At 37.1% G+C, this 12597-nt stretch overlaps 1 protein-coding gene across 5 annotated transcripts in view; it reads left to right on the top strand.

The window, feature by feature from the left end:
* The window catches only part of grm8a (glutamate receptor, metabotropic 8a), a 245637-nt gene that overhangs the window by 89938 nt on the left and 143102 nt on the right, over positions 1–12597 (top strand). The window contains exon 1 of one of the 5 annotated variants that reach the window (XM_044108981.1): positions 11548–11628. The exons of the other annotated variants lie outside the window; for them this stretch is intronic. The gene's annotated coding sequence lies outside the window, so the exon portion shown is untranslated. Of the gene's footprint in view, positions 1–11547; positions 11629–12597 lie in introns of those variants that run through there. 5 annotated transcript variants of the gene reach the window in all.

The raw sequence follows: 12597 nt of genomic DNA, 5'->3' as shown, positions 1-12597 counted from the left end.
ACTTTAATAAAATGTTTTCTCTATATTTGTTAAAGCTGAGACAGATAATCTGTGAAAACAATCAATCTTGTGAGAAAGAAGTAGAGTTTGAATTGATAATGATACTGGTTACATTTATTTCAGCTTTAAGTATTTAATACGTAGGTGTTTTATGGGAATGTGGATCTTTCAGATCAATTTGAGAAGCAATTTTAATAGGTGCACTTAATTTTATTGTGTCATGCAGCGCTGGTCTCGGGTTAGGTGGTCTTGACTACAACACCTCTACGTGGCTCCTTGGTTGCATGTTCTCCCCCACCCACTTTCTTTCCATCCCCTTTCTGTTGGATTTCTTTCAAAATAAATGCCACCAGTGGCAAAAATAGTGGAGTTCATGCTATGTTAGGACAGGAGATGAGATGTTTCCATCCCTGAAATTATGATACATAGAATCACATATCTAAGTCTAGACTTTCAGAGAGAGTAAACACAATAAAAACATGCTTTATCTGTGCCATTGTTCATTAAAATGACACACTACTGATGTATTAAAAGTAAATATGATAGGTACACTTAATGGTATTGTATTAGCGATTAGGTAATTTATTCAGCAAGTACTTTTACTTTTAATACTTAAGTAGTTTTAAAAGCCAGTACTTTTTTCACTTTTACTCAAGTAAAAATGTTAATGTGGTACTTTCACTTTTACTAGAGTACATTTTTGTCTGTGTATTTGTACTTTTACTCAAGTAAATTTTTTGAGTTCTTTCTCCACCACTGAACGAGACTAAGCATTCACCACAGGCTACGCTAGCTGCAGCATAGCACAGAGCGAGGGGGAGGAAGGATGAGCAGCACCACATGAGATTGTGATTGACTGCACTAAATCTGTCCTGCCTCTGATTAATTGTTTCTAGCACTTTGAGAAAACAGAGGAAATAGATTTTTCGCAGATTATCTCTCATACCATACTGTCACATCATAATGACAGTTTTAACAAATATATGAAAAAAAATATTTATATGAAAGTTACATAGCTTTAGTACTTCACTTAGGAGAGGACGGGTCAGGAGGGATGTGGGTTAGAGCTGCTGCTGACTGACTCATCTGTTGTTAAGTGGTAAAAGGGACAAGTTAAATATATGAATGACTTGGTAATTTTTTTCCTTAATTCATTAGATGCTAGTGAAATGGAGGCAAGCAGTCTGTAGCTAAGCTAACTATGGTAAATGGTTGATAATCTCACACAGTCTACCCAGCTCTCTTGGAGAAAAACTGGGTTATAATTTTTTTCTTTTTTAAAACCTGACTTTATTTTTTGGCGGCATACTAAGTGCCACAGTCGTTCTTGTCTTCTGTTGACTGCTGCTGAACACCATCAAGCACTCCAAGCAGGAACAAATCATTTCATGCAGATCCAGAGGGTTTCAGGGCTAATATGGATGTGTGTGTTTTGGTCTAGGAGTGGAAACATTTAATTTTTACTGCTAAAAACAATCCTCTAAAATATAATATGATTAATTTTGTAATTGACAGGGCCCCAATTTTATTTTATTTTTTTATTTCTATGAACAAATAAATAAATAAATAAATTGTGGAGGGACCCCTTAGAACTGTCATAACGTTTCTCCTCTGTATGGCGCCCCTGGTGGTCATATCCACACAGGCCGCTGCAGGCACACCCAGCCTCCAAAACATCACATTTCATCAGGGCACAATCCAAAGCCCCGAGCTCCTAGGCTCTGTTTCATCCCCTCAAAACCCTCACAACCTTACCCCAGTCAACCCCCTTGACTACCCCAAGTATACAGCCAAATCCTGCCCCTCTGGTGGATTTGGCTGTATACGCCACACCCTCAACCCAAAGTGACTCCTCCATGCTGGACCCACCGCCACCCAAGGGCAGCACACAGATGTCCAGTATGCCTGGACACAACACTGCCTCTCTGCTAGCATGCAATAATCTAAACTTAGTCATTTAGATTATTTGGGCTGCTTCATTTTCACAGTCATGTCAGAAAGGTTTAAATAACAGGAGGACACATTCCGAGTTTTAAGTACTACTAAAAGGTGTTCAATGATTTGGAACAATAGGATGATTTTTTTTCTTTTTTTCTTGAGTAGGCAGCTGGTTTGTGTGTGTGTGTTTTTTTGTTTTTTTTTTTAATTTCTTGTGCAGCCCTTGTGTATAATTACTCGATTTGTATTCAGGGCATTCAGAGTTGGTTGGTAACAGATGGGTATTTGTTCTGTGTGTGCCAGTCGGTGTTGATTTCAGTGAGTTAGATACAGTGCTGTGAAAGTGAGTGTGTACGATGGTGTGAGAAGGAAAATAATGATTTATCAATACTTATATTAAAGGCTTTAGCCTCAGTTGCCTGCTTCCTGTCCTTTTTTGCATCATATTTCTCCACTGCGTGACAAACTCAGACCTAAACCGTCTGTAAAAGTTTGTAAAGCGTTGTATTTTCCATTAAACCCTCCGACTTTGTCTCCTTCCCAGCAGCAGCAGGCAGAGATGCATTTCCAGATCTGTAAATCTTTCTGTTGCTAGTTTTATTGAGGTTCCTCTTGGAAATTTAAATGAACTGATTCAGTGGTGTTGGTGTTGCATCTTACATCTTTTGCCTCCACATTAGATCCCCTCCTCGCGTGTCTCAACTCATCTATGAAATGGGCCAGTTTTAAATCGCATTTAAACAACTGGAATACATTCCCATTCAAGAGTGAACTCTACAAATTGTCAAATATTTGGATGGACGTCGAGGTTGGATTAAGCTCTCCTGAAGTGGATCTGTGATTAGTCAATACCTCCTTTCCAATAGCTTGTAATCCAAGCCTTTCATCTTGTCTCCAAGGTGATTACAGCAAGTCATCTTCCTCCTCCTCAATTAGAGGTAACCCTCGTGCCGTCAAATTGTCGAGTCCACTTGCAAGTTTCACACAAAAGCCACATTAGACTAATTATTGGTTTTACAATTTACCTGTGATTACCTGCAAATGTGCGGGAAAAAATAACAGTCTCAGGGCCTAACTGGCAGCTGACTACAATTTTACCACATTTTACAAATCAGATGCTTCAAGCATGAATCAAAGGTTCTAAGGCAAAAAAAAACCAAACAAAAACAAATCCTAATTGATTAATTTTGAGGATACATATTTAGACTATAGACATAGTCCGAGTTTATTGTGTAAACGTAGTATTGTGTTAATCAGCCACTTAAATTGTCACGTAGATTTCTTTGTTTCAATTGGAAACTTCTCATCAAAGAGGTCAAAGGTCACATGTGGGGTACCCCAAGGTTCAATCCTAGGACCCCTCTTATTCAATATCTATATGCTCCCACTAGCTCAGGTTATAACAGGAAATAATATTAGCTACCATAACTATGCAGATGACACACAGCTCTACATTACGATGTCACCAGGAGACTCAGAACCCATCCAATCACTGAACAGATGCTTAGAACAGATAAATGTGTGGATGTGCCAAAACTTCCTCCAGCTGAACAAAAACAAAACTGAAGTTATTATTTTTGGACCTAAAGAGGAACGATCTAGAGTCAGTGCACAGCTTCAGTTATTACAACTAAAAACCAGTGATCAGGCCAGAAACCTGGGAGTAGTGATGGACTCTGACCTGAACATTCAGAGCCACGTAAAGACAGTCACAAAGACGGCCTTCTATCACCTGAAGAACATTTCCAGGATTAAAGGACTAATGTCTCAGCCAGATCTAGAGAAACTCATCCATGCGTTTATCTTCAGTCGTATTGATTATTGCAACGGCGTCTTCACAGGTCTGTCCAACAAATCAATCAAACAGCTGCAGCTGATCCAGAATGCTGCTGCTCGCGTTCTCACTAAAACCAGAAAGATAGAGCACATAACACCAGTTTTAAAGTCTCTCCACTGGCTCCCTGTAGCTCAAAGAATAGACTTTAAAATACTGTTGTTAGTTTATAAATCACTGAATGGTTTAGCATCACAATACATTAAAGATTTGCTGCTGTTGTATCAACCTTCCAGAACTCTCAGGTCTTCTGGTTTTGGTTCTGCTCTGCATCCCCAGAACCAGAACCAAACGAGGAGAAGCGGCATTTAGCATCTATGCACCAAAAATCTGGAACAAACTTCCAGAAAACTGTAAAACAGCTGAAACACTGACTTCTATTAAATCTCAACTAAAAACCCACTTGTTTAGAGTTGTATTCAAAACGTAATCAATTACAAATTTATTGACGGAATCTGACTATGTTGTGTTTTTATTGTTGATTCTATGTTGCATTGTGTTTTTGTGTTTGATTTGATGTAAAGCACTTTGAAATGCCTTGATGCTGAAATGTGCTATACAAATAAAGTTTGATTGATTGATTAATTGATTGATTTTGTTTTTAATTATAAATGTAAACATTTTCTTTAACTTATGCTAAGGAAAATAATAAATTCATAAGTTATAGTTAAGTGTAACAACACATCACGAGACAATTTCTCCATCACCGCCATGTTTGAATGTAGATCAAAGTAAGATGGATTATTTTTTAGATATTTACTTTATGTTGAACTTCTGTAAAAGTTTCTTGGTTGTACAGGACTAGCATTACTTAGGCCTGGATGTATCTTGTGAAATGTATCATATTTCCACCAAATGTGGTCAAAAGTACTGGTGGCATTAATTGTTTTTCGTGTATCTTTTCACATTTTTCCCATAATACATCAAATCTTTATTTTAAAAAAGTTATTTGTCTTTACTCGAGTAATCTTGGTCAGATTTTGGCTTTCACCAAAGTGTGAAAAAGAGAATTTCGGCAACCATTGACTCAGTTTTTGAATTTTTAACACAGTTCCTAAAATATATTCATACATCATAATAAGATAATAGTGAATAACGGTTTTCATTACTTTTTTAAAGGTGAAAAAGAGGACCTGAAGTAAAATGAAAACATTAAATAGACCCTAAGCACAAAAGAACAGTATAATGTTTATATTATACAATTCACTCTTTCATGTTTAAACTCCATCTTCTAACGTAATTTTGATTTCAAAGACACAAACGGGTGCCTTCTTTACTTACTCCTACTCCTAGGTGTTATATAAACCATTTTGATGCAGCCTTTAAGGATTGAGCACAGCTGATAATGGCTATTTAATGGGCTGCTAACATTTGAAGTCAGTTTTCAGAGGCAAAGTAGACAGGGTGTAAAGCGGTCTTGCTGGGCGAGTCTCATGGCTTCGGTGGTGAAGCATTATCACCATCAGACCTTCTCTGCTACAGTCTGCCACTGAAGAGCTCCTGGGAATTAATGGCTCGCTGGGCCATTAATTCACTTGCTCGCTTAAACATAAGTCTGTGAGATAAAAACTGGCTAAGAGACCTTAGACAACCATCGATTCAGTTCATTATCTGTGTCTTAAGCTCTCTCCACTTTCACACATCCGAGTGTACATGACGGCATTCATAAATTACACCGTCAAGATGGCACGTGGCAGCACTGTTTTTCTTGCTTTGCTTTTGCTTTTTCCTAGAAACCTGAAAAGACCAGGAAAATGTGACCAGGAATGAATGGAGGTTTTGGTTGAATTTTAAAATGTACTCCACGTCTTATTCTTTTGTTCTGCCTTTTGTTTTGTTTGTAGTTTCCCCCTTTGAAAACCTTTGTTTTTGTCTTTTCTGAAATCGGTCTCCCTTCTGTTCATATTTGTGCCGCACAATGGTTGCTTTTCTATTCCCTTTTTTCATCTTCCGTCGGCGTCGGTTCTTTTCGTCTCAATCTTTTAGACTTAAGCAAGTCCCTTGTTTAATTTCATTTACTTTTTACTTCCATCTGTTTTTCCTGGAACTTGTCACTTTACCAAATTCTCTGTTTGTGTTGCACCAATTATCTCCCTTTCCTCACCTTCAGTTTCTTCTTTTTTCATCTTTATCTCCCTTTGCCTTTCTCTGTTGGATGTTTCCTCCCATAGACTTTTTTTTTGCTTTTTCTCATCAGTCCCCTTTCCTTCCCTTTGGTCCCATGTCTTCTTTTTTGTCTTTACACTTTTGCTAAACATCCCCTCATTAGTTCTCCCGCATCTGTTCCGATGATTGTTGTTTTTTTCTTCCCTGTCGCTTTCTTTTACACTTTGCTTTGACGAGATGATTGCCGTTCACCTTTGCTGTCTTCTCTCTTCTTTTTTTTAATTTTCTCAAAAGTTTTTGTTTTTAAAATGTTGTTCCTCCTCATCTCTTCTTATTCTTTCTCTGCATGCAGATTTGTTGATACCTTCACGGCTCGTGGAGTCGATGCATCGTTTCTCCTCTAAAGTGATTCAATTAAGTTATTTTCTATTGAAAAGTTTTACTCTGCCAAGAATCTGCTCAAAAGATGTTTTGGTATTTGATAGCCATGAGTACAGTACAGTAATCAAGTCTGTTTTGGATTAAGTAAATAAAGTAATAATAATTTTAAAAAATCCAAGTTATTAGTTCCTACATTCAAAACGAGGAATTTTTTAAAGCTCCTAAATATTAAATATTCTCCATATCAGAGGTGTACAGATCTTGAAGCATTTAACATTCAGAGCAAATTTGGGACATTCAACTATGATAATTTACTTTTATTTTATTCTACTTTCACCATTGATTTCATTTATGCTCACTGTACTCTCATTTTTCTTTATTTATTTATTGTATTTGGCGCCCCAGATGAGGTAGACTCCAGGTAAATTTGCCCCCTTCACCCATTTGACAAAATGTACCCAAGGCAGGAACAAATTGACTCCCTGCGGCAGATTGCTACTTTTCATGCTTGAAAATAGTTGGGTGGGGAAAAAACTACTGAAACTGCAAAAGTATGAAATTGAGAAGGAGCGAGAAGACAAGCAGCCACTCAGGTATAGCAACAGTCTGTAACTTTGAGTCTTATGCCTCCTGTAATAACAAACACACAAAGCAATGCCTAAATGCTGGTAGAATAAGACATTTGTGTACTGGATTTAAAATCAGAATTTGCCTCTGTCTGGTCATCAAACCAACTTTCTACTATATCACTAAAAGCACTTTAGTGGACAAAACCTGCACGACAATGTGCAAGGCATTTTTTAACAGAAAGTTAAGGAAAAATTAAATGAGATACTGAAAAGCATCCACTTTAGTTGGGTAATATATGTTTGCCATTGCAGCATAGTAGGTGTGCAATCCATTTATTTCACATTTTCTCAAAACTATTGCAATAGAACATTAATGGGAAGAAGAAATGGCGATTGTCTGGGATCTTGAAATACAGATTTTCTCTGTCTGGTCTCAGGCAAGATGTGATGTTTTTTTTTTGTTTTTTTTTTAGTATTTACTTACTTCCCTGTTTTCGGGTTATGTTGTTTTGCATTTCATGCCCACCGCACCAAGACCCTCAAAGACTCCAGAAGCTTGTGGAGGGGGAGGATAATTTGTGCAGCACAAAGGCAAGGGCACAAATTATGAGCAACAAAAAAAAGTAGAGACAGATGGACTTGGGCACAGACAGTGGGGGATACCGAGGGTAGAATCTCAGCCACAGCCATCTTCAGTTGGGTAAATTAGCTAGATAACATTCCTCAGTGCCAGTCCTCGTCTCATTAAAAGGGAACTAGCGCTGGCTATTAAAGGGCTGAGTCAAATTTTGAGCAAGCAAACAATTCCTCAAACTGACTCAGATCAATTTGCAGTGTGCGCGCCTGCAATAAATGCGGCTAAGTTTATCATTCCTTATCATTCCTTGCGCAGCATGGGAGAAACGTTTTATGGTCATTGCAGGTTTTTAGTAAAACCTGCAAAGCATGTGCCTTTGCATGCGTTTTTAAATCCACCTTTAAAACCCATTTAAAACAAAGAAATCCCACGTGTTCATGTTCAGCAACCAGTGCACCTGACTCAAAGCGAGCGTTTCGGTGTAACCGCTCGGAAACGACACGTGTTCCTCCACCCCACTGTATGTCTGAGATACAGAGGCAATGTGTACGTGTAAAGCATCAGGGTTAATTAGCATCACTCCACTGCCATCTATCAAGCTAATGCTCAGTCTCTGGCCCTTGACAGCTCCATTACCGCCAGACACACACGAGGGCCAGTTTAGGTCATTGTCAGGCCTCTCTGTTCGCCGTACGAGAACAGTCATACTTCAAAATATCTGTTTTATGAGAATATAAGGACTGAAAGCAGCAGCACTAGCAGCAGAGATGGCTCATGGAGTTTCCAGTTATTAACTATTCAGCAGGGTTCATGAGATAAATGTCTTTGAGATACGAACAAAATAGCCACAGACCTAGATATTTTTTTTTCCTCCTCTGAAGGTACTCCTGCCTTTAGTTATCAGCTCGGTTCGCATGTGCAGTCCAGACTGATCTATTCTGAGGGATGAACCTGTTCCCCGCCGCTGCCAAGACCATTAAGGAATAAATGGCATAGAAGTAAATGTCTATTTTGGCAGGATTTCTTGGATTAAAGGATATTGGTTTTGCTCCGAAGGTGTTCCTACTGGTGGTTTAACAAAACATGATTAGTTATGCGAGTTTTTAGAAACAACCTATACATATGTTTTTTTTTTGTTTTTTTTTTAACTGGACAAAATAACAAAATAAGATGGTTGTATGTGTGTGTATCGATTTTTTTATTGACAGAAAACATAGTCTACTCCTTCTTTGCTTAAGGGGGAATAGATTTCCAGTTTTATGGATGAGCGAAGTCTACTTTATGTTTTCACTGTGATTAATTTATACTTAGAAGAAAGAATGTTGTTTTTGGTAAAAACCACACTGCATGAAATCTTTTTTTTTTTGCTTATTTCTTGAGCTTACCATCAAACTGATTTGTCTTTTTATGTGACTGTAATGTGCAGTTATGGATTTTTATGAATAGTGAAATTTCAGCATAGTTGGTATCACAAAGATTCACCATTCATGTAAATAAATAGCTAAATGAAATTGGCTTAATTGATCTAAAACTCATCACTGTATTGGGATCTTAAAAGTAATTTAAAAATGTTTTTAGAAATCTTTCAAATCAACAGAAATGCTGTTGAACCATCTCGGAAAATATATTTTTAATTACTACAGCTACATATTTTTATTGTGTTCTTTTTAGCTATTTTTAAATACACAAGTGAAAAAACATGAGTCAGTCAGATTTTGAAATCTGTCTTTTTCAAATACAGAGAATCTCGGGGGATTGCTTTGTTTTTGCACCCTTTTGTGAAAAATGTTACCCTTTGCAGTTCAGCTTACATCAATTATAGTGAGTCTGAATAATTAGAATTCAAGGTCTGCTTTCCTAACAAGTTTTTGATAATAAATGTTCATTTGCATGATTCCACTTCAGCCCTACTTTACAGAGTTTACAAAAAGCCAAAAACAATCTCATTGTGTGAAGGTATTGGTCAAAGGAAGTGAGCTACATCAATGGAAATTGAATATGGAGGTCATCAGAAAACACAGACAAACCTGCAGGAATTTCTGGTTTTCTACACGTAACCACAATCTGCTCTATTCTTTGTCTGGACTAAAAACCATTTTCCTTTCAAAGAATATGTCTAGAGTATGGAGAATCTGTTGTGCTCTCGTGAAACTAAACGTAGAGTTTTGGACTGTGTGATTTCAGAAGTTTGGCATAGCTTAGCAAAGGCCTGACCAGAAAGCACAATGACATTTGATAGGAAATTTATGAGCTGGAGATAATTGAAGAATCATTAAATTATCATTATCACATAAAACATTGTGATAAGATCCTTTGTCATTATTGATCTCCCATAGCTTCAAAGGGTTTTGCTTCGCACCCCTTCTTTGGACTTTATCTCGCAACCCATTTTGATATATTTTCAAATGACGACATAGATTAGCAGTTTTTCCAATAATTGTTCCAGTTTTCCGTGTGCATCTAATTGACAGACTTGACCATCTGACACCGTTATCCCCCCGGCTCCACTGAGACGAATCCGGAACGTCATTGAGCGCTGATTAAGAATTGCACAATGACACGATTACAGACAATTGTGTATCGAGACACAAAACAATACATCACCCCACTGATAAGCATGAGAGAGTGAGAAAGTGTTAATTAAAACACATCAGCCTGCTCCATTTTCTTGGATACACTTGTGATTTCCTCTCTCCCCCTCTCACATGCTCTCACACATATTCATTAGAGCAAATGGAATTAAGGGGATTGAAGGAATAATCTTCTTCCTCAGCCATGTGGGGGAACCAAGCCATTAATTTCCCACCTCCAGTTGCACTTGCTTTGAAAAACCTTGTCGGTGCAGGCATTATACTAAATATGCTCACTCTGACTGGGTTTTTGTACTTATACACACTGTGTGTGTATTTCTGATTGACCATTAGATGCAGAGCTATAGGAATGTCTGCCAAGATGTTATTTTCTTAGTGCGAATGTGGATAGTATTGGATCTAAGCCTGCAGCAGACGACACTGGATGTTACTTCATTTGTGCTCTGCTCTCTTTCTTTTACAGCTCTAGATTTTCCTTCTCTATTCAAAGTAATGTTTTGGGGGAAATAACAATAACATGACTGTGCTGCGTATAGATGAGTGCGACTGTCTGTGGTGGTCTGTTTTCAAATTGAGGCGAGAAATAACAAAAGATCAAAGTATCAGGTTTGCACAGGTCACTTGGTTTCTTTCTTGTAGCTGTTCTAAACAGGCAAAAAAAACCCAACATATTCCTCCAGGAGTGCATTCAGGCCTCTTTGAAATGGATATTCACATATTTAAATGCACACAGAGTGGGGAGACAAAAAAAATAGCAGAGACGAACAGACATTTAGTCACTCCTACAAAGGCGCATGCAGTGCTGAGCCAAATGCACACAATTTGTTTGCTCAGTTGTTTCTGTCTGCCTGCATACCTTTTGATTTGTTTATCCCAGTCCTCCATGAATTATACATGCTCATCCTGGACTTTATGAAAGTTTCCAATTTTGTTCCCCTGACAGAAGCTAATAACAATGCTCACATGTCCTATACATGAACTCCTGAGTTCACTGAGAGGAGTGAGCAGTTGTTTAGGAACAGAGTTACAGTCCCTGAAGAGTAAGGTGTTTTTGATTTAGACTTTTCTGTTGATTGAGTAGCCATATGGTTAAAGATGTGACTCTATGCACATTTTGTGTGTGTGTATATATATATATATATATATATATATATATATATATATATATATATATATATATATATATATATATATATATATATATATATATATATATATATATATATATATAGGTATAAATTTACTAACCAAATAAAAACAATGTGGCACAAGATCTTACTGTCTCAAGCATGGGCGGACATTTTGGGAGATTCTAGACCTTTCCCAATCTTGGAAAAGAGATGACCAAAAAATAAAGTAAATTAAAAAAATCATAAAAGAAACCTATGTATTTAAACAATATCTATATGAAAAGGCGAAAGAAACAAAGAACGAAGTAAATCCACCATTCATCAAAGAAATTAAAAATTATGAATTTGTAAGCTCACCCCTCCCATTGTTAGAACAATGGTTCAGTCTGAAGTGTAAGAGGAGCAACAGCAGCGCTGCGAATGGAACAGACTCCGATAGAACCGCTGAAGTGAGGAGCTAGCTGTTAGCTGTGCCTCTGCAGTACAAACAAAAAACCCTCCAGTAAGTAAAAACTTAAAGCAAAAGACACGTAAACCTTTTATTTACTTTCACTGCTCAATAGGAAGAAACACATTAACAATAAAAAAAATCAGATGACTGTTCATTATTTTATAACTTTGGTTGAATCATGATAAACAGCCCTGTTAAGCAAAATGGCTACATGGGTTTCACACACTTAAACTTTTTTGTCGAATGTAGCAAATATCTAAATTATATTTAGCTCTTTAATTCTTATGTTAATGGTAAGAGTTTGAAACGGGAAGGACTAACATCACACTACAACTAGCCGAGGTGTGGGAGCCGAGAGCAGACAGACAGATAAACGGAAATGTATGCTTTTATTTCTTACCGTCTTCAACATAGAGCCTATAAAACCAAACCAAACACACACACAAAACAAATCGGCATATTTTTCTGTAAAAACATTAAGTTTAAGTTACACTTCCCAGATCTTCATTATTTCAGCCGTCCAGGACATGGCAAAATCAAAAATGATTTAAGCAACTTGGCACGTTATAATTTAAATAACATATAACTTGTATTGAGAGCCACTACAATAAATCGATATTTATGAGGAATTTTGTCAAGTGAAATTAGTCATTAAAACTTTCTATTAATGGCCTACAATTTTTGGAAAGGTGTACCAGAGATTATCTGTTCCACTGAACCAAGCTCATATCTAAACATTTAATTTTAGATTGACTTTTATGGGTCTTAATAGTTTGTGTACTGAGGAAAAACATATGTTTGAGCGTTTTTGGTCTTGCAGCTTGAACACATTAAAAGCTTTTTAAACCACCATTTGTTGTTCTCCTGGGTTCCTACTTTTAGTTTCCTCAGCTTGTGGCTGCAATGAAGTGTCTATGGTCAATTTATTACCAGAATTATTTAAAAAAAAAACTTTCTAGGGCTACTCACACTAAGATTTATTTCCTCTGATTCAGTGGTCCTTTAACTGTCACACCAAGT

Source organism: Gambusia affinis, linkage group LG23 (genome assembly GCF_019740435.1).
Source record: "Gambusia affinis linkage group LG23, SWU_Gaff_1.0, whole genome shotgun sequence".
NCBI lineage: Eukaryota > Metazoa > Chordata > Actinopteri > Cyprinodontiformes > Poeciliidae > Gambusia > Gambusia affinis.
Note: the sequence above shows the minus strand (reverse complement) of the source record. Positions and strands in the feature narration are given on the sequence as shown.